Below are 22,427 nucleotides of genomic sequence, written 5' to 3' on the forward strand. Positions count from 1 at the left end.
TTTGATTTATTCAAAGGACATTGAGGAACATCACCGCCACGTTCGCTTAGTTCTTCAGAGACTTAAAAAATCGACTGTTTGTGAAAGCTGAAAAATGTGAGTTCCATAAGACATCAGTCACCATTTTGGGTTATATTCTTGAGGGTGGACAGGTTCGCTCAGACCCAGAGAAGATCAAGGCAGTATTGGATTGGCCTGTTCCGGACTCCTGCAAGCAGCTTCAACGGTGTCTTGGTTTCACAAACCTTTATCGCAGGTTCATCAAGAACTTCAGTCTAATAGCCGCCCCACTCACAACCTTGACCTCTACAAACATTTTGTTCTCCTGGACACCTGAGGCTGACAAGGCTTTTTAGACCCTAAAAGAAAGGTTCTCTCAGACTCCCATACTTGTTCACCCAGATTCCACCAGGCAGTTTATTTTGGAGGTAGACTCCTCTGAAACAGGAGTTAGAGCTGTTTTATCACAGCAGTCTCCCACGGATGGAAAACTCCATCCATGTGCTTTCTTTTCCCGTCGATTAACCAGCACTGAGCGGAACTATGATGTAGGTGACAGAGAGTTACTGGCTATAAAATTAGCTCTTGAAGAATGGAGACATTGGTTGGAGGGTGCAAAACACCCGATCTTAGTATGGACTGATCACAAAAATATGGCTTACTTACAATCAGCCAAAAGATTAAACCCACGCCAATCACGTTGGTCACTTTTTTTTCTCCCGATTCAACCTCTCCATCTCTTATAGGCCGGTTTCCAAGAATGTCAAACCTGATGCTCTATCCTGGCTTTACTCACCAGATACCACGGACAGGGAAGCAGAATCTATCGTTCCACCTCACTGGACTTTTGGTGCTTTAGTTTGGGAGGTGGCCTAAATTAGGCCCAGCAAAACGAACCAGACCCAGGCACAGGTCCTCCTAACATGGATTTTGTCCCTACATCTGTTAGGTTTAGGCTAATTCGTTGGTTTCATACCGCTACGTTTTCAGGTCATCCAGGGGTTAGCCGTACGATTGCACTCATTTCCAGGCGTTTTTGGTGGCCATCCCTCCATAAGGACGTTAACCCTCCTGTTGTCCTCATTTTCTGTATACACCCTGTGTCTTCACTAAACCCCCAATATAAGCAGCTTAATTGAATTTTAAACACCAAATTTCATCTTGCATATTGTCATTGAGCTCAAAATGTGTGAATACTTGAGTTTTCCCTCTTCACTTGAATTTCTATAGCTTAAGAAAAGAGAAAAAATGTGCAAAAAGGAGTTTTGAATACATTTTTATTCATCCCAATGACTCAGTTTCATTTTTCTTCTCCAGTGAGCAATTTAAGACAATGTACAATACAAAAATATGAAAAATAACATAACCCATACAACTAATTAGCACATGTAGGGCAGTATACAAGTGCACAGCCCTTGCATATATATTTCTTACACCTGCAGCACACAGTATGTGTTTTACAGTCCTTCTTTTGAGGGCAGAACTGACATTCTTCCTCTTACTTGCCCTAGCTGGGGAAGTGGCTGTGGTAGATGGATCTTCAGGTTGATCAGGAGCTCCTGCACTCTGAATAGCTTTCACAACTGCTTCTGAGGGTTCTGTGCGGGGGACATGCTTCCTTCTTTCAATGAGTGGAGTTACAAGTGCCTTTCTTAGCTGCTCCAGGAACAACCTCCTCTTGTTCTGCTTATGAGACATCCAGGTTGGGTTGATCTCTCTCCAAATCACAAAGGCATTGTAGGAGGAAACATCAATGATGTTGTGGAAGATGACCAGGGGCCAGCGGGCAGTCATTCTTCTGCAGCTATATGTTCCAATCACCTCATCCAGGTTGTCCACACCTCCTTTGTTGCGGTTGTAGTCTAGGATGATGATTGGCTTCCTGTCCTCACAATCGCTAATGTCACCGTCTGTGTGCAGTGTGCTCAGAAGAACTACATTCTTGTTTTTCTTTGGGAGGTAGGAAACTAGAGTGGTGTTGGGTGTGAAGGCAAAATTTGAGGAGAAGACCTCTCTCTCCTTTGACGCAAGTAATGCAGGTGGGAGCTCAGGCTTATTCTTTCGAACTGTACCAACCATGGTGATCTTCCTCTTCAGGAGCTTGTCACACATCTTGCTGGTCTTCACTCACGGTCATCAAATCGTAGCAGTCTTCAGTAGGTGTGAAAGACTTTGAGTGTCATTGTGGCTCGGAAAATTGGCCATCCACTCTGAGCATCCCATAGACTAGCTGCAGCCTCACCTTGGGACCTGTATATGCTAACATTAGCAGCCCTAAGTAGGCCTGCTGGTCAATCTCATCCATCTTTTTCCAGCTGTCTCCATATTTGCGAAAACCCTCCAGATTTGTCATCCCCAGGATTATTTTTTCTTTTGCTGGTGTGATAAACAGGTAGAATGTAGAGACAATATCATGGGCATGAGAAACGGCATACCTTGTGGGTCCTGGGGTCATCTTTATGATATTTTGTTCTGCATGCCTGCCGTGTTGGTCATATGCTGCTGAGGACCATGTTATTTTCCCATTTTTTTGAAAGGAAAGTCTCTCTTCCACTTCCTCTTCTGAATCAGAGTTGTCTTGCTGGACATCTGAGAAAATCAGCTCTACAGCGTCTACAGCAGTATAACACACACTTATGGCTTCAGCACAGACAGAATTCGGGGTCCTGTTATCTGCAGCACCTTTATAACCTCTGGAAATAAACAGGTGGTCTTCTGAAGCCTGCGAGAACACCACCTAATTTGCCTTGTTTACTTCTGCTACTGATTGATCTGAGACACATCTAAAATATTGTAACATTCTGTGGTTTGTAAATAACTCTGTGACCTTGATTTCAACTCTATTTGTCTCATGGGTCATTTTGACCTGAAGACCACCTTTGTACCTTTTTTTTTTTGTACAGCTTATATGGAAATGTGAATAAAAGCAACATTTCACTGTTTCTATAGTTGGGGCCAATCTAGGAAAAGTCATAAAATTTCAAGTTTAAAAAAATAGCATTTAGTGGATTTTTTCGGGGGTTTTAACACAGTGGCGGGTCATTTTGACCCGAGGACAACAGGAGGGTTAAGGAATATGTACAAGCATGCTCGGTCTGTGCCAGGCAAAAATCAGGTAACCAGCCACCTTATGGGTTACTCCAACAACTCAACGTCCCCAAACGTCCTTGGTCTCATATAGCTCTTGATTTTGTGACTGGATTACCCACCTCTAGGTGTATGACAGTTATCCTCACCATAGTGGATTGTTTTTCTAAGTCTTGCCACCTTGTACCCTTAAAGAAGCTTCCATCTGCTTTTCAAACTGCCCAGCTGTTAGTTCAGCATGTTTTTCGAATAACATGGCATTCCTCTGGACATTGTCAGATTGTGGCCCTCAGTTTGTTTCTTGTGTTTGGAAGCAGTTTTGTTTAGCTCTGGGAGCTAAGACCTCCTTGACCTCTGGCTACCACCCCCAATCTAATGGACAGACCGAACCTTTGAACCAGCAGGTGGAATCCATTTTCAGGTGCATGACTGCCACAGAACCATTAGATTGGAGTACTTATCTCCCCTGGGTCGAATATGCCATAAATTCACAGATTTCTTCAGCTACTGGCCTTTCTCCTTTTGAGGTCTCCAGGCTACCAACATCCACTGTTCCCCACTGATGAGAGTGACATAGCATTTACCTCCGTTCGCCACCACATTTGTCGCTGTAAGAGGATCTGGGACACTGCTTCCAGTGCTCTCCTTCGTACAGTGGACCAAAATAAGAAATATGCTGATCGGCCAAAAGGTTTGGTTGTCCTCGCAAGACATTCCGTTAAAAGCTATGTCCAAGAAACTGTCTCCTTGCTTCATTGGTCCCTACACTATTGACTCTGTCATCAGTCCCTCTGCTGTTTGACTTTGTCTGCCTTCTACTCTACGTATTCATCCTGTGTTTCACGACTCTCTGCTCAAGCCTTTCAATTCCAGTGCTTCTTGCACACAAACAACCATGCACACACTCATTCACACATCTAAGGGCAATTTAGAGAGGCCAATTAACCTAACAGGCATGTCTTTGAACTGTGGGAGGAAGCCCAATAACTGACTTTGAAAAATGCTGTGATGTACTATTACTGCATAATATGAACTACAAAAACAAATCATAGACCATATGTCTTTGTTTTTTTCTTACAAATTTATATGTAAGGCTGACTAAAAATGAGCATTTAAAGTTTCACAGCCTACATGTCGAAGTCCTTGACTTCAATTGATCCTAAATGGGAGTCTCTGACGGGTTCAGATATTTATTTCTCCTTCTCAGAGCATCCAGGATAATCCTTGTATCTCTACACTTTCCAGCACCATGAAAACTACAAAATAAACAAAAATGGATGCTCATACAATGTTTGATGAACAAAGTTCTAAACAAACTGAATGCAATAACCTTATCATACATTCTGTCATAAAATGCAAAATACATGCAAATAAACTAGATAGTGTGTGTCACAAACCAAACCCTTTTATATATAATAACACGCAAAGTTCCTCACAAGTAAAACAAAGAATAATATAAATCTATAACATTACATACATCGCTTGCCAAGGCCGCAGAACTTCTGCAAACAGGCAGACTGTGGGTCTCTCACAGGTGGAAGCTGCTAGCTGGAGTCAGCATGAGAGCTAAAATACCACATGGGTGTAAGGTTTAAGTATACGTATAGACGGTTTTCATCCATTTCAAAGCGAAGATATTAGACCCAGCAACATAAATGACAGACACCACCGGACTTTCAGATAGAAAAGGTTAAACAAATTACTTCATCTCACCAGCTGGATCAGAACCTGCTGCAGCCTTCTGAAGTGCATGACGAACTCTTCCTTATACAGATGACCAAGCTCAGTCTCCTCACCGTGTTACACACGTTACCGGGCTGACAGCTCAAATTCCGACAATTTAAAGAGATAGAACAATGGTTCATTACACTAGTAGAAACAAGTAAGTTAAACTAACCATTCTTTGATGCTACAGTCACTGGTAATCGGACAAGGGAGCTGCATTCACTGACGCATGGACAGCTCAACTTTAATTGTTAAATTAACATCTTACCACATTTGGGGTCCTCCCCCCCACTGACGGCGCCACTGCAGTAAAAGGAACTGCTTCAGGATAGAAAGATATAAAAAAAAAAGTTTTGGGACCAGTTTAAAGATGACCCCTTTCTGTTCCAACATAAGTGTGCAGCAGGCTGAGCAAGTTTAGTGTGCAACAACTGGACAATTCTGTACTAAGCCCTAACGGCAACCCTACAGTACACATTTCGGATGAATTATAGCCCTGTCATGCAACATTAGTGTATAAACCTCACATATACACTTCTGTGGACAAGAATTCCCCAAAACACTCCTAAAGTGTACCTTTTGTAACACGGTGTATGAGCCAGTCTAATTGAATATCATGTGATAAGTTAAAGTAAATTACCATGAAACCAGAGTAACCGTAAACTCAAGGCGTGTTAGCTTTCCTAATCACACACTCACCTAGGTAACATTGAAGTTACACATTTTTGTCTGTCATTACCTTGTTCGTTTTATATTAATTAAAAAAAGCAAATTTGTTTTCTTTTTCCATTACATCTAATTGAACTTGCAGTATTGTCAGTCATCGACGGTTTTCAGGTTTGATCCCTGCCATTGCAGTACATTGCTGTACACAGTAAGAACAGATTTCTTGGCCAGACACCTAGGGAACAGATTGCCATACACATGCTATTGATTGAAGTCTGTGAGACTACAACAGCTCACTGCCTGAGGAGCAAGCCAGAGTTGCTCTTGTTCTCGATTATCATCAGACTGGTCTTCTCATCTGTCCCATATAGAGCAAAACAGGCTGCGGAAAAATTAACATGTCTGTGCCATATTAGAAGTCTAAACAGATCATGGCTCTGATGAGAGACTCTCAGATAGGGCAGCATGAGGCAGGAAGGAATAAACGAGCCTCATTACATAGTAACAGATAGATAGCACCGGGGTAGCTGCTGGTACACTTGGAAACTATGGCAGGCTTCAATAAATATCACAATTCTGTTGTCTACACTCTGAATTACTGTTGTTACTATTGTGCAAGAGTGTAACACTTCCCCCTGAAGTCAGTATTCCATGTAGGATATCTGGTATATACAGGGGTTGGACAATGAAACTGAAACACCTGTCATTTTAGTGTGGGAGGTTTCATGGTTAAATTGGACCAGCCTGGTAGCCAGTCTTCATTGATTGCACATTGCACCAGTAAGAGCAGATTGTGAAGGTTCAATTGTGTACTGGGTAAGAGCACAATTTTGCTCAAAATATTGAAATGCACACAACATTATGGGTGACATACCAGAGTTCAAAAGAGGACAAATTGTTGGTGCACGTCTTGCTGTCGCATCTGTGACCAAGACAGCAAGTCTTTGTGATGTATCAAGAGCCACGCTATCCAGGGTAATATCAGCATACCACCAAGAAGGACGAACCACATCCAACAGGATTAACTGTGGACGCAAGAGAAAGCAGTCTGAAAGGGATGTTCGGGTGCTAACCCGGATTGTATCCAAAAAACATAAAACCACGGCTGCCCAAATCACGGCAGAATTAAATGTGCACCTGAACTCTCCTGTTTCCACCAGAACTGTCCGTCGGGAGCTCCACAGGGTCAATATACACGGCCGGGCTGCTGTAGCCAAACCTTTGGTCATTCATGCCAATGCCAAACGTCGGTTTTAATGATGCAAGGAGTGCAAATCTTAGGCTGTGGACAATGTGAAACATGTATTGTTCTCTGATAAGTCCGCCTTTACTGTTTTCCCCACATCTGGGAGAATTACAGTGTGGAGAAGCCCCAAAGAAGCGTACCACCCAGACTGTTGCATGCCCAGAGTGAAGCATGGGAGTGGATCAGTGATGGTTTGGGCTGCCATATCATGGCATTCCCTTGGCCCAATACTTGTGCTAGATGGGCTACCGAACCATTCTTGAGGACCATGTGCATCCAATGGTTCAAACATTATATCCTGAAGGCGGTGCCGTGTATCAGGATGACAATGCACCAATACACACAGCAAGACTGGTGAAAGATTGGTTTGATGAACATGAAAGTGAAGTTGAACATCTCCCATGGTCTGCACAGTCACCAGATCTAAATATTATTGAGCCACTTTGGGGTGTTTTGGAGGAGCGAGACAGGAAACGTTTTCCTCCACCAGTATCACGTAGTGACCTGGCCACTATCCTGCAAGAAGAATGGCTTAAAATCCCTCTGACCACTGTGCAGGACTTGTATATGTCATTCCAAAGATGACGCTGTATTGGCTGCAAAAGGAGGCCCTAGACCATACTAATAAATTATTGTGGTCTAAAACCAGGTGTTTCAGTTTCATTGTCCAACCCCTGTAAATTCCAATAAGAACACATTTAAAGCATGATTTCAAAAGGTTCTAGGTGTAATGATGCTTTCTTCTGTTAGCTGCTTTATAAAGAATGTATTTACTGTACTAAGACTGGCATAAAGCCTGCATCAGCACCAATGGACTAGTCCAGTGCAGTCAAACTGGTGGGATGTCATTTCACAGCCACATCAAAACACATTTTTTAAAGGCATTTGTTTTCTTTTTATATGGAGCTACAAATAACAAATGTTTCACAATGCAAAAGCAGCCTCTAAAATTGAGCTTAAACCTTTAAAAGGGTACAGTTGGCAGGGTGCTTACATATCTAGCAATCCCTGGTAATCAATACAGTGTGCATGTAATTAAAAGACTGCCGCAGCAGGCTTTCCACTCAACTCAGTGGGCATTTTTCATCTGAGAAGTCATTTAAAAACAGCAGAAAGCAATAAAAAGAAGAGTTGAACTCTGGCTCCTTAAAAAAACAGCTTTTTCTCTAAAGTTTGAGGAAGCTGATCAGGCAGTATTGTAATCTCACTGAAATTATATATGGAAAACGTCAAGTAGTCAATCAAAGCTGGACTCAAGTCAATTTTTAATCTTTAAAAGACAGAAACACTGCTTTAAGGAAATCTAATGAAACAGGAACATCCTACTTTTTGAGTCTTCTACATTTGAGCACTTACATCCGTCTATCCATTCATTCTATATACTTGCTTAGATTTATCAGGGTAGCTTTGATGTATACTGTTATCATTTTATGGAGAGATCATGTCAAAGTAGTGGGCGATTTTGAAGTGGAAGGAAAAACAAACATGATTTTACAAAGTTTTCAACAAACTAACAATAAAAGTAAAATGGTAAATGCCCTTTACTTGTATGTATCAAGTCAGAGTAACCGAGAGCACTTTACATTGCAATCAGTCATCCATCAATTTATATACAAATTCACACACTGACAGTGGTAAGCTACATTGTAACCACAGCTGCCCTGGGGCAGACTGACACAAGTGAGACTGCCATACACTTGGCGCCACTGAGCCATCTGACCACCTGCATCAGCAGGCAAGGTGGGTGAAGTGTCTTGCCCAAAGACACAACTGAGATGGAGCTGGGGTTTGAACCAGCATACCTCCAGTTATATGAGAAACCTCGACCACCTGAGCCACCTGGAGGTCTTCAACAGCATGTCTTTTCAGGTGCAGAGGCTCAGCCTTTTCACATTTTCTCTAAAAAAAGTTCAATCTCAGTAAGACTGGATGGATCTAGTCTGACAAAACTAGTCACTTCCTTTGTGTCATGATGAACTCACCAAAAATGTTAAACCTATTACTACAGGGAAATCCACAGTCATCCTGAAAAACAGTGATATTTTCACAACCTGGTTTTGGTTCAGTTGGACCAGTGACCAGCTAAACTAATTTTCTATATGCCTGATGTATAAGTTTGGTTAGATGGACATGTCTTGTGAGGGTTGCAGCTGTTCCATGCTAAAAATATTTGCACAAGGGTTCAGGTCTAAAGCTTGGGATAATGTTTTTAACCTAATCCTGTGTTCACCTCTTTAACACACCTGATCTAGATGATTGTAGTTCAGCACCAGCCTGTCAATCAGCCATCAACTGAAACCAGGTGTGCTAAAGCAGGGAAACATCCAACAGGCAGGGAAAATTGCCCTAAAGACCAGGGTTGAAGAAAAACACTGTCCAGCAAACTTTGAGGCCTTCACAAACCAGCTGGACTTATAAGGAGATCAAATTACACACATCGGCACTCTGGTTACTGGGAATTATCAAGGCGACTGGTTGCACTGGATTTATTTTGGCGTATCACAGTAGAGAGCCGAATGCCAGTTTACACCACATTTTGCAGATTCCCATTTGTACCCAAATTTTAAAACAATAATTTTAGACTTTTCCTTCCACTTTTTTAACGTGATGAAATCTAAAAGGGTTTAAGGAGTTTAAAGACATTCACAAGGGTGTGTAACTTAAGTTCAATAGATAAAATATTCTATCATCCATAGAAAATCTGTTTTTACATGAACTAGGTGATAACTAAAGATCTCTAAGCCAAAACCTTGGGATACAGTATACTTTCAACCAAAGAATGATTCATCCAAGGTTTTGTTACGATTCTTTTCTCTTTCTGAAGAAACCTGAGGTACAGTTAATTTTCTAAAAGTATGGCAACCTCCAAACACACACACACACACACACACACACACACACACACACACACACACATGTATCCACTACCACAGTGGAGCATCAGGCCCTGACCTGTTTGCAAACAGGCTTACATTTATCAACAATAAAAATCATTTTATTTTATTTTCTTTGTTTCCTTTTCTAACTGGTTGTTTAAGTTAAGGTCATTTTCCAGCTGTAAGATAAGAAAGAGATAAAAATTGTAACTTCTAAAAAAAGTTGAATACTCATTCTAAGCCAATTTTATATTACCCACAGTACTGAAATGTTTCTATTTTAATTACAACATTATAGTAATCCTTAAATCTGCAGTATTATTTTTGTCACCAGTGAATCTGACCAAACCATTAACTGTTAACCTTACAGGTCTTAATACATTTATTGGTTACTGAAGACATAGCTTTCAATCTCAAACTAAAGCAGAATTTTGTAAAAAGTTCTATAAAATAATGGAAGGTCTGTTAGACAAAACAAATACACAATATATTTATAATGACAACATATGCCTTTCATTTAGTGTTCATTTTCAAATCAATTCATTCTGTTTGAGGTTTTAATTAGTTTGTACTGATTGCTGCTTAGGAAATAAGCAGCAATCAGTCCTACCACAGTGATAAGGCAGGATTGTTAAAACTTTACAGAAGCAACTACTGAACTAAATCAATATTTTATACACCCTAATGGATTAATATTTTTATCCTGTATGACGAGAATTTGTATTCCCCTTTACACCTATACCTCTATCTAAAATACATTTATACAATTGGCATTACATGGTGTCTAATTAGTTCATAGAGCACTCTGAGCACATAAGAAGATGATGAAAAAATTGGCCTTCATGCTAAAAGCTATGTTTAAAAATCTACTGGAAGTATCATCGTGTGTGGTGCCTTCTTTCAGCGGGGACAGAAAGGTTCTTCAGAACTGATGGGAACGTGGGTGGAGCTAAATGCAGGGCCGAAGGAAACCTGTTAGATACTGTGAACAACTCAAGACGGACAGAGGTTCCATCTTCCAACAGGACGATGACCCGAAACATCCACCTGGAGCTACAATAAAATAGTTTATATGAAAACATGTTCATGAATGACTTGAGTCCAACAGAGAATCTCAGCCATACTTGAAAATTCACATCCAGTCACTTTTCATCCCATCTGACTGAGCAATTTAACAAAGAAGAATGGGCGAAAACCTAATTTTCTATTCAGTCTCTAGATGTGCAAGTCTGATAGGGATACACCTCGAAGGACTTGAAGTTGCAATTATAGCAAAAAGTGGTTTCTACAAAGCATTCAATCCGGGGGCTGAATACAAATACACAGGAGTTTTCAGATGGTTTTTGTTCCTTCCAGTCCACAGTTATGCCCTACTGTGTATTATAAATAGATCAGGGTTGTGTCATATAAATGTCAAAAGCTAAATGGGTATGAATGCTTCTGTCCATCTGAACTACAGGCCACAGTAGTGCAGATTTGCTGGGCAGCCAGCAGGTGCGTCATGCACTTTAGAGTGGAGGAATCTGCCACAGCAGCTCACAAAGCAGATACTAGTCAGCTGCTCGATTCCATCCACATTAGTTTGCCTGTCTCAGGTGTTAGACCAAACAATGCAACAAAAGCCTGACTGAAGCTGCCACGAGAAGGCTGAATTGGCAGATTTTGCTGTGTGAGTTGAGTCTCTGCTGATAGTTGGTACCAGCAGAGAGAAGTCACTGCCATTAGTGATACTGACTTTAATTTAGTCAGCCATTAGGAGTGTAGATAAGCTCATTATTGTAGGTACTGATAGGCTATTAAAGAAAAAAGGAGATATCTGGGATAAAAGTGAAGCTAACCCAGCAGAGATTTAGGAGCTAAGACCAAGGCTTATTGTTGCCAGTGCTGTTTACATGTATTGTCTCTAACCAGGCGGATTTGTGCAGTGATTGCAGAAAATATGTGGTTAGGGATAACCCTAACCAACAGAGGCTGAGATGTCTACTTTTTTATCTTTTAAAATCAGAAATAATGCTTTGTAGAGGCTGTTCCGAGTTCAATTAAATTCAGTTTTATTTATATAGCGCCAATTCACAACAAATGTCTCAAGGCACTTCACAACAGTCAGGTACATACATTCAAATTAATCCTAACCATTGAACAGTGCAGTCGGAGTTAGCTTTTTATTCAAATTGGATAAAAAGTTTTTCTATCTAAGAAAACCCAGCAGATTGCATCCAGTCAGTGAAATGTAGCATTCCCTCTTCCCAGATGAGCATGTAGAGACAGTGGACAGTGACTGGCGTTAACTTTGCAGCAATCCCTCATACTGAGCATGCATGTAGCGACAGTGGAGAGGAAAAACTCCCTTTAAACAGGAAGAAACCTCCAGCAGAACCAGGCTCAGTGTGAGCAGCCATCTGCCACGACCGACTGGGGGTTTGAGAGAACAGAGCAGAGACACAAAAAGAACACAGAAGCACTGATCCAGGAGTACTTTCTATGGGAAGGAAGAGTAAATGTTGATGGATGTAGCTCCTTTAGTCGTTTCACCTAGAAAGAAAGAACAGATTATCTCTGAGCCAGTTTTCAAGGTTAGAGTCTGAAAGAGAGGCACATAGAGTTTGTTACAGTTAAGCTCAGTCAATTGCCATGTGTAGGAGAGAGATAGGGTTAAACACTAAAAGACAGGGCTATGTGGATCATCGGTGGAGGGTGAGCATTAAATTGTTGCCAGCAGAAGCTCGGACGATTCCCCTCTCCAGAAAGGTGTCACAGGTAGACACAGAGCCAGGCCAGGTGTAGCTTCTAGGAAGAGAATAGAGAGAACAAGGTTAAAAGCTGAAATAACAGCAAATAATGCAAAATTGGAGAGTAGTGTGAGAATGTAGCGAAGAAGGTGAAAGTGGTTGTTATGTCCTCCAGTAACCTAAGCCTTTTGCAGCATAACTACACAGATAGTTTCAGTTCAGATTATGTAGTTAAACGGCGTTTATTTACAACAATGTCGTCTCAAGGAACCCCACAAAGGGTCCCACTGATGGTCATTGTTATACTAAAAACCACAAGGATTGGGATACCTCTCTCTGTCAGACTGATTATAACCATTGGAAAAGAGAAGGGGTCATACAGGTAGCAGAAATGGAGGGTATGTTTGCACCTCAACCATAGCTGAGCCGGTTTAGGCTAAACCTGACTCCCCCTTACTCCAACCAACAGGGAGGGAGGAAGGCTCCCTGATAAACTAAGCCACTCGAACTATAAGCTTTATCAAAAAGGAAAGTTTTAAGCCTAGCCTTAAAAGTAGACTGCCTCACGGACGAAAACCGGGAGCTGGTTCCACAGGAGAGGAGCCTGATAACTAAAGGATCTGCCTCCCATTCTACTTCTAGAGACTCTAGGAACCACCAGTAAACCTGCAGTCTGAGAACAAAGTGCCCTGTTAGGAACATATGGAACAATCAGATCTCTGATGTATGATGGAGCTAGATCATTAAGGGCTTTATATGTGAGGAGGAGAATTTTAAATTATATTCTAAATTTAACAGGGAGCCAATGAAGGGAAGCTAAAATAGGAGAAATATGATCTCTCTTTTTAATTTTCATCAGAACTCTTGCTGCAGCATTCTGAATCAGCTGAAGGCTTTTAACTGCATTTTGTGGACATCCTGATAGTAAAGAATTACAATAGTCCAGCCTTGAAGTAACAAATGCATGGACTAGTTTTTCAGCGTCATTCCTGGATAGGATATTTCTAATTTTGGCAATGTTCCGGAGGTGAAAGATGGAAATCCTAGAAATCTGTTTAATATAGGATTTAAATGACATGTCCTGGTCAAAAATAACACCAAGGTTTTTTACTTTATTACCGGAGGTCAATTTAATGCCATCCAGGTTAAGTGATTGACTAAGCAGTTTCTTTTTTAAAAACTCCGGTCCAAGGACGACAACTTCTGTCTTGTCTGAATTTAGAAGCAAAACATTTAAAGTCATCCAAGTTTTTATATCTTCAAGACATGCTTGTAGTCTATCTAACTGGTTGGGCTCATCAGGATTTATGGATAAGTAAAGCTGAGTATCATCAGTGTAACAGTGAAAATTTATCCCATGCTGCCTAATAATTTGACCTATTGGAAGCATATATATAGTAAAGAGAATTGGCCCAAGTACTGAACCCTGTGGTACTCCACAATTAACCCTGGAGTTTAAAGATGATTTATCATTTACTTGAACAAACTGGAATCTGTCAGACAAATAAGATTTAAACCAGCCTAGCGCTGTTCCCCTGATCCCTACAGCATATTCCAGCCTTTTTAAGAGAATATTATGGTCGACTGTGTCAAATGCAGCACTGAGATCTAACAGAACCAGAACAGACACAAGTCCATTATCTGAGGCCAAAAGCATATCATTAGTGACTTTCAGCAGAGCTGTTTCAGTCCTATGATGAGCTCTGAAACCTGACTGAAACTCTTCAAACAGGTCATTGCTGTGTAAATGCTCACACATTTGATTAGCAACTATTTTCTCAAGAATTTTAGATAAGAATGGAAGATTGGAAATGGTTCTGTAATTTTTCAAGTCATCTCGATCAAGCGAAGGTTTCTTAAGTAAAGGTTTAATTACAGCGAACTTCAAAGCCTGTGGTACATATCCATTTACTAAAGATAGATTAATCATATCAAAAATGGGGCTGGTAATCAGAGGGAACACTTCCTTCAATAATTTGGTTGGGATTGGGTCTAACATACAAGTTGAAGGTTTAGATGAAGCTAATATTTCTGATAACTCAGGAAGCTTCACAGGATCAAAACAGTCGAAACACAAATCAGGTTCTGCAGCTATTTCCAATGTTAAGTCAAGTCAAACTTGATGCAGCAAGAAGCTTTACAGAATCTCTTCAATGCTTACACACTCCTGTTACAATTTCAGGGTTTTATGATGTAAGTAACTGAGACACTGCAAAATCACTCACACGCTTTTTCCACATTTCACATGGAGCATTTATCCTGTACGATTATATGGTGGTCGACAGGTACAAATGTGCAGCAAACTGCTAAACGTGCTACAAACACATAAATGATGCAAACTCCAAAACATATAAACACATAAAACAAATGCAACAGAAAAATAATGTCAAATTTACATGTTGCAATCACAGTGAAGGGAGAAAATCAAAAACCTACAACCAACAAAACAAATGTGAAGGAAAAATGCTGCAAATAGAAAAAACAACGGCAAGTTAAGAAAATCTGCAGTCAGTCCATAAAACAAGAGAATGCTAGACCACTAGAGGGAATCGACCACTAATATTACCAACATAAATATGCTGCTGTTCTATAATATTGTTAAATTTTATGACCACTTGTTTAAAAAAAGACATAAAGTAAAATTTTTCTTTTTTACCTCCAAGTTTCTTCTGGGCATGTTGTTAATGCCTTTACTAAGGGTCTGGTCCCTAATGACTTCATGGTTGACTTTGGTTTGTTTTAAACTGTTGAATTGAGAGTGAACATGATGGTGAGATATAAATAGCTGTCCGAGGCCATCAAAAAAAAGACTACTAGGTTATGAGACTGGTAAGGGATTTTAAAAAGTCCCAAAAGAATTTGAAATCAGAGGTTCAACTGCACTGAAAAAGTCCACAAGTACAGGACATTGAAAACATCTGCCAATATGCCCAGTCTTGCCATCCAAGAAGTTTGCTGTGAAAGCAGACCGCAAAATGCTAAAAGAAGTCTCCAAATCCACCAAGATATCACAGGAGGTGTTTGCTGTACAATCAGAAAGAGACTGTACAAATTAACTTTTATTGGAGGTGTGTAGGACAGACCCAGCTCCAGAGGAATTTAGCTGGGGGGGCTGTGGCTAATTTTGGTGGGGGCCCAGTAAGCAGTATTTTTATTTTATATAAATACATAAATAAACATTTATATATATATATATATCATGAAGAACAAAATATCGAGGCACGTGACGTCGCCCGGTACGGCGGAGCCAGGGTCCCACCCTGGAGCCAGGCCTGGGGTCGGGACTCGTCAGAGAGCGCCTGGTGGCCGGGTTGCTCCTCGCGGGACTCGGCCGGGCCGAGCCCGAATGAGAGACGCGAGGCCATCCCCCAGTGGGCCCACCACCTGCAGGGGGAATCGTGAGGGACCGGTGCTAAGAGGATTGGGTGGCGGACGAAGGTGGAGACCTCAGCGGCCCGATCCCCGGATGCTTAGGCTGGCTCTAGGGACGTGGAATGTCACCTCGCTGGGGGGGAAGGAGCCTGAGCTTGTGCGGGAGGTCGAGAGATATCGACTAGAAATAGTCGGGCTCGCCTCCACGCACAGCGTGGGCTCTGGAACCCATCTCCTTGAGAGGGGTTGGACTCTGTTCTACTCTGGAGTGGCCCACGAGGAGAGGCGGCGGGCTGGTGCGGGTTTGCTTGTTGCCCCCCAGCTCAGCCGTCTCGTGTTGGGGTTTACCCCAGTGAATGAGAGGGTCGTATCCCTGCGCATTCGGGTTGGGGAGAGGTCTCTGACTATCATTTCAGCTTACGGGCCGAGTGGCAGTGCAGAGTACCCGGCCTTCTTGGCATCCCTGTCGGGGGTGCTGGATAGTGCCCGCTCCCGGGGACTCCATTATTCTGCTGGGGGACTTCAACGCCCACGTGGGGAACGACAGTGACACCTCGAGAGGCGTGATCGGGAGGAATGGCCTCCCCGATCTGAATCCGAGTGGTGTTTTGTTATTGGACTTCTGTGCTAGTCACGGATTGTCCATAACGAACACCATGTTCAAACATAAGGGTGTCCATCAGTGCACTTGGCACCAGGACACCCTAGGCAGGAGGTCGATGATCGACTTTGTTGTCGTATCATCAGACCTTCGGCCGCATGTTTTGGACACTCGGGTGAAGAGAGGGGCTGAGCTGTCCACTGATCACCACCTGGTGGTGAGTTGGATCCGCTGGAGGAGGGGAAAGCCGGACAGACTTGGCAGGCCCAAGCGCATAGTGAGGGTCTGCTGGGAACGCCTGGCAGAGCCCTCGGCCAGGGATGTATTCAACTCCCACCTCTGGGAGAGCTTCGATCAGATCCCGGGGGATGTTGGAGACATAGAGTCCGAGTGGACCATGTTCTCCGCATATATTGTTGATGCTGCTGCCTGTAGCTGTGGCCGTAAGGTCTGCGGTGCCTGTCGCGGCGGCAATCCCAGAACCCGGTGGTGGACACCGGCAGTAAGGGATGCTGTTAAGCTGAAGAAGGAGTCCTATCGGCTGTGGTTGGCTTGTGGGACTCCTGAGGCGGCTGACGGGTACCGTGAGGCCAAGCGTGCTGCGGCCCGGGCTGTGGCAGAGGCAAAAACCCGGGCCTGGGAGGAGTTCGGTGAGGCCATGGAGAAGGACCGGTTGGCCTCAAAGCGATTCTGGCAAACCGTCCATCACCTCAGGAGGGGGAAGCAGTGCTTCGCCAACACTGTTTATAGTGGGGGGGGGAGACTGCTGACCTCGACTGAGGACATTATCGGGCGGTGGAAGGAGTACTTCGAGGATCTCCTCAATCCTGCCATCACGCATTCCGTGGTGGAAACAGAGGCTGGGGACTCGGGGTTGGACTCTTTCATCACCCAGGCTGAAGTCACCGAGGTGGTTAAAAAGCTCCGCGGTGGCAACGCTTCGGGGGTGGATGAGATCCGCCCTGAGTACCTCAAGTCTCTGGATGTTGTAGGGCTGTCATGGTTGACACGTCTCTTCAACATTGCGTGGCGGTCGGGGACAGTGCCTCTGGACTGGCAGACTGGGGTGGTGGGGGACCGGAGGGTGTGTTCCAACTACAGGGTATCACGCTCCTCAGCCTCCCTGGTAAGGCCTACGCCAGGGTATTGGAGAGGAGAGTCCGACCGATAGTCGGACCTCGGCTTCAGGAGGAGCAGTGTAGGTTTCGTCCCGGCCGTGGAACACTGGACCAGCTATATACCCTCTACAGGGTGCTCGAGGGTTCATGGGAGTTTGCCCAACCGGTTCACATGTGTTTTGTGGACCTGGAGAAGGCATTCGACTGTGTCCCTCATGATGCCCTGTGGGGGGTGCTCCAGGAGTATGGAATCGGGGGCCCTTTACTAGGGGCCATCCGGTCCCTGTACGAGCGGAGCAGGAGTTTGGTCCGCATTGCCGGCACTAAGTCGGACCTGTTCCCAGTGCATGTTGGACTCCGGCAGGGCTGCCCTTTGTCACCGGTCCTGTTCATAACTTTTATGGACAGGATTTCTAGACGCAGCCAAGGGCCGGAGGGGGTCGGGTTTGGGGACCAGTGGATTTCGTCTCTTCTTTTTGCAGATGACGTGGTCCTGCTGGCCCCCTCTAGCCAAGACCTACAGCATGCCCTGTGGCGGTTCGCAGCTGAGTGTGAAGCGGCTGGGATGAGGATCAGCTCCTCCAAGTCCGAGGCCATGGTACTCGACCAGAAAAGGGTGGCTTGTCCTCTTCAGGTTGGAGGGAAGTTCCTGCCTCAAGTGGAGGAGTTTAAGTATCTCGGGGTCTTGTTCACAAGTGAGGGAAGAATGGAGCGGGAGATCGACAGACGGATCGGTGCGGCTGCCACAGTAATGGGGGCGCTGTGCCGGTCCGTTGTGGTGAAGAGAGAGCTGAGCCGAAAAGCAAAGCTCTCAATTTACTGGTCGGTCTACGTTCCTACCCTCACCTATGGCCATGAACTTTGGGTCATGACCGAAAGAACGAGATCCCGGATACAAGCGGCTGAAATGAGCTTCCTCCGTAGGGTGGCCGGGCACTCCCTTAGAGATAGGGTGAGGAGCTCGGCCATCCGGGAGGGGCTCGGAGTAGAGCCGCTGCTCCTCCACATCGAGAGGAGCCAGTTGAGGTGGCTCGGGCATCTATACCGGATGCCTCCTGGACGCCTTCCTCGGGAGGTGTTCCAGGCACGTCCCACCGGGAGGAGGCCCAGGGGACGGCCCAGGACACGCTGGAGGGACTATGTCTCTCGGCTGGCCTGGGAACGCCTTGGGCTCCCCCTGGAGGAACTGGAGGAGGTGCCTGGAGAGAGGGACGTCTGGGCGCAACCCGGTCCCGGATAAGCGGCAGACGACGAGTACGAGTACATTTATATAGCCTTTCAAATGAAATAACCATGCTTTTTATTAATACAAAATAAAGAATAATATCTTAAACAGCAACATGTAAGTGTGCATCAGTCACCAGAAAATGCTGAGTAATTATGCTCAGATTATCATGCATTCCAGAAATCTTAAAAATTAATCAGCAGTGCATTATATGATATATCAATGTGTTTAAAACACATTAACTCCAGAAACCTTAAGGCGACTGTACACGAACTTATCCTGAAGAGACGTGGAAATGTTTTTTAACAAAAACAGAACATTTTAAACATTTCTACTCTAGCAAATGTTTAAAATAACTCTTATGTTCATAGATAGCATAGTACACTAATCAAAAAAATAAAGGTAACACTCAAACAACACATCCTAGATCTGAATGAATGAAATATTCTCATTGAATACTTTGTTCTGTACAAAATTGTAAATGCTGACAACAAAATCCCACAAAAATCATCAATGGAAATCAAATTTATTAACCAATGGAGGCCTGGATTTGGAGTCACACACAAAATTAAAGTGGAAAAACACACTACAGGCTGATCCAACTTTGATGTAATCTCCTTAACACAAGTCAAAATGAGGCTCAGTATTGCGGCTGCCACATGCGGATATGGCAGCCATCAATTGCACCCACAGCTGGTGTCCAAGCAGCCTTGATGGTCAGTGCTACAGGAACAGGAAACTCTTCCCTTCCATAATCCTGCAAGCAGTTTCTGAGAGCCATTTTATTGACACGTATGTGGGCTGGCCTGGGTCAGTGCATGACTCTACGGTGCTCCGCCACAGCCCACTGTACAGTTTATCCTCCTCCAGGGCATTTTATCCTTGCTGATGGAGGGTACCCATGCCTCCAATATCCACTCCCCCTCATCACTCCCTAGAAGAGGACAAGACAAGGTGTGGGAGCCCAGCGCTTTAACAGCCATCATTCCAAAAACACGCTCTATAATAGAGCGTGTTTTTGGAATGATGAAAACCAGATTCAGGGCCATCTTCCTGCAAGCGCTGAAGGTGCATGACACCTTTGTACCTCACCTAAGTTTTGACCTAGATCCATTTTATATATACATTATACATAATATATACACACATATGCACCCTCTTTTTAAATTGTTTTCAGGTCATAACAGCATGTGCCATCCTCCACAACATCTGCCTTGGTGCTGGGGATGTCCTGGCCCCAGAAGATGACCCAGAGGAGGCTGTAGAAGAGGATGAGGGTGAGGTTTGGACTGAGACAGTCAGCGTTGCTCTCTGGCAGGACCAGCTTTCAGCTGAGGTGTCTGCCCTGGAGGAGGTACCACCAGAACATGACTACTGTGTCAGCCAAGTATAATATTATAGATGTGATCAATTTTTGAGGGGTATAACTAATTGTAATATTTTGTGAGCACCATCTTCTAATTCTGCATTTTTCCGATTACATCTTAGTGATGTGGCAGCCGTCAATTCAGCCAGCCCTTTAAACCCACTTGATGGACGATACCGTGGACAGCGGAGAGAGGCATCACAAACATCTGCAGACCACCTGTGTGATGCTTTGCTCACCATCCAGAAAGACAAACCACAGGTCTCAGTTGAAGCATCCCATCCATGTCTCTGACCTTGTGAGAGATTTAGCCACACCACCAGAAACTTTCTGTTCAGAAAGACATCTGCCTCTTTGTTCTGTAGAAGAGATTTTTCCAGGAACTGGTCACTCAGGTTGATCATGCTGTCGCCATTGTAAATATTTGTACATAGTTTTATTTTATGCCTTTTGTCTTGTAATCTTGATCTGTTTGAATGTTTTCTTCCCACATTCTGTTTAAAGTGCTGCTTGTATTTTTCATAATAAATTCTGTTTATAACTTTAAATGAAGTTGATGTATTGTTAGATCAAATGTAAATAACATTAGTGACAAAACAATTTTGAAATTTATTAGAACACCTTAAAACTTTAAGAAACAATCTGAACAAAACACATTTATTTATTTATTTTATAGCACCTTATTTTGGTGCCATTCTTTGGAAAACAGTCCATTCTCTGTGCCTTCTTCTCCTCTGCTTCTCTCTGTACCCTCGTGTCCTCCCTGATCAAATCCATCATCTCTGTCCCTCTTTCTTTTCTGACCCCTTCCTGCTGGCTCACTGTCTTCCTTCTCCGTCTGGTTGCCCACCGCTCCGCTTGGCCCTGGAGTGTCCTCAGGGATGGAGGCAATTAGGACAGAAGGTGTTGTGGAAGACCTCTGTCCCAACACCTCATCCATAAGGACAAACCAGGGCCAAGTGGCAGCAGTGGGCTTTTCACTGACTCTCTCTCCTGACCCTGGATACTTACAATCCTAAAGTTAGATGGAATTAAAAAAAAGAGTTGACTAAACAGAGAAACCAATAAGACTTTTAGAAATATTTTTTTTATTTGTGTGTGACATGAGAACTTCTGAACATACTCTAAATTCTTTTCTTTTTTTTTCAAATTGTCCCACATTGTTTCGGCCTGCAAAGGGGGTGACCTTCCCCTGTTGGTCCATCTTCTCCAGAATTGTCCTAAACCGAAAGAAGTATGTTAATCACTGGATGGATATTTATGAAAGTTAGAAAGATAGGAGTTATTGAAACTGGACAGAAACTGACTGCAAAGAATGTTGTTATTGTACCTCCAAGCCACAGTGGCTGAGATTTTAGCTCCAGTAAAAATGTGCTCATTCTCACCCCTGAGCTTAATAAACTGGCCCGTCTGCTGCTTTGTACCTAAAACAAATATGAAAATACCAAAAACAAAAAAACATATTGCTTAATATCAGAGCAAAAATAAAGCCTTTTTAATTTCACATTTGTCTTAATTTGAAGAAAATATTTATCTGCAAATGTCTAAAACAAGCTCTTTCAAACTTTTCACTTCTTTACTGAGATTCACTTACATTTGGAGGTGTATTCCTCGTCGGGTGTACCTGGAATCAGAAATTATAATGCTAACTGAATTATGACTAAACTTTTAAAACATATAGCACATTTCTTCATTAAAAATTCATATTGAAAAGCTTATTTATTCTCAATCACACTCTCCAGCGATACAGTTGGATTACATAAAACTGTCCATTTATTCTGGTTAACCTTTATATCACCTGAAATGTTAAATCGATTTTCAGTAACAATTAAAATAATAACATAAACTGTTAGAAATCACTTGTGTTAAACGTTCACTGTGATGACTGCCAGCGGGAGCTTAGTGCCGATAGTCCGGTCAGATCTCTACCGGGCTAGCTCGCCTCACCGCCGGTAGGGCTGGCGAGGCGAGCCAGTTATTACGCCGGGAACGGAAAAATCCGAACATGTCGGAGCACGTTTGAAATTAAGCGATGTCTAGATAAATCAAGCAGATATTTTACGTCTACATAGTTATATTCCCGCACTAAAAACATTGTAGAAGTTAATTTGTGTCACAGAAAGTGTAATTTTCCACAATTTACTCACAGCTTTTGTTGCTATGGTCCGCCATGGCTTCCCCTGCTTGACCAATCCGCTTCAACCCGCAATGAATGATGGGAAATGATGGGCCGCAAAGGATACTCACGACCCATCCTTCAAATCGGGCAAAATAAGGACACATTTGTCAGCAGCATTTGCTCGGAATGATTCATAATTGGGACAGCCATCATCGCCGCGCTGTAACGTAATCGGCCTACAAATACGGCCTTCGAAGGATGCAGCCCCTGAGGCTGACTTCCGGGTCAGCCTTGCTG

Source organism: Girardinichthys multiradiatus, chromosome 21, assembly GCF_021462225.1.
Source record: "Girardinichthys multiradiatus isolate DD_20200921_A chromosome 21, DD_fGirMul_XY1, whole genome shotgun sequence".
Lineage (NCBI taxonomy): Eukaryota > Metazoa > Chordata > Actinopteri > Cyprinodontiformes > Goodeidae > Girardinichthys > Girardinichthys multiradiatus.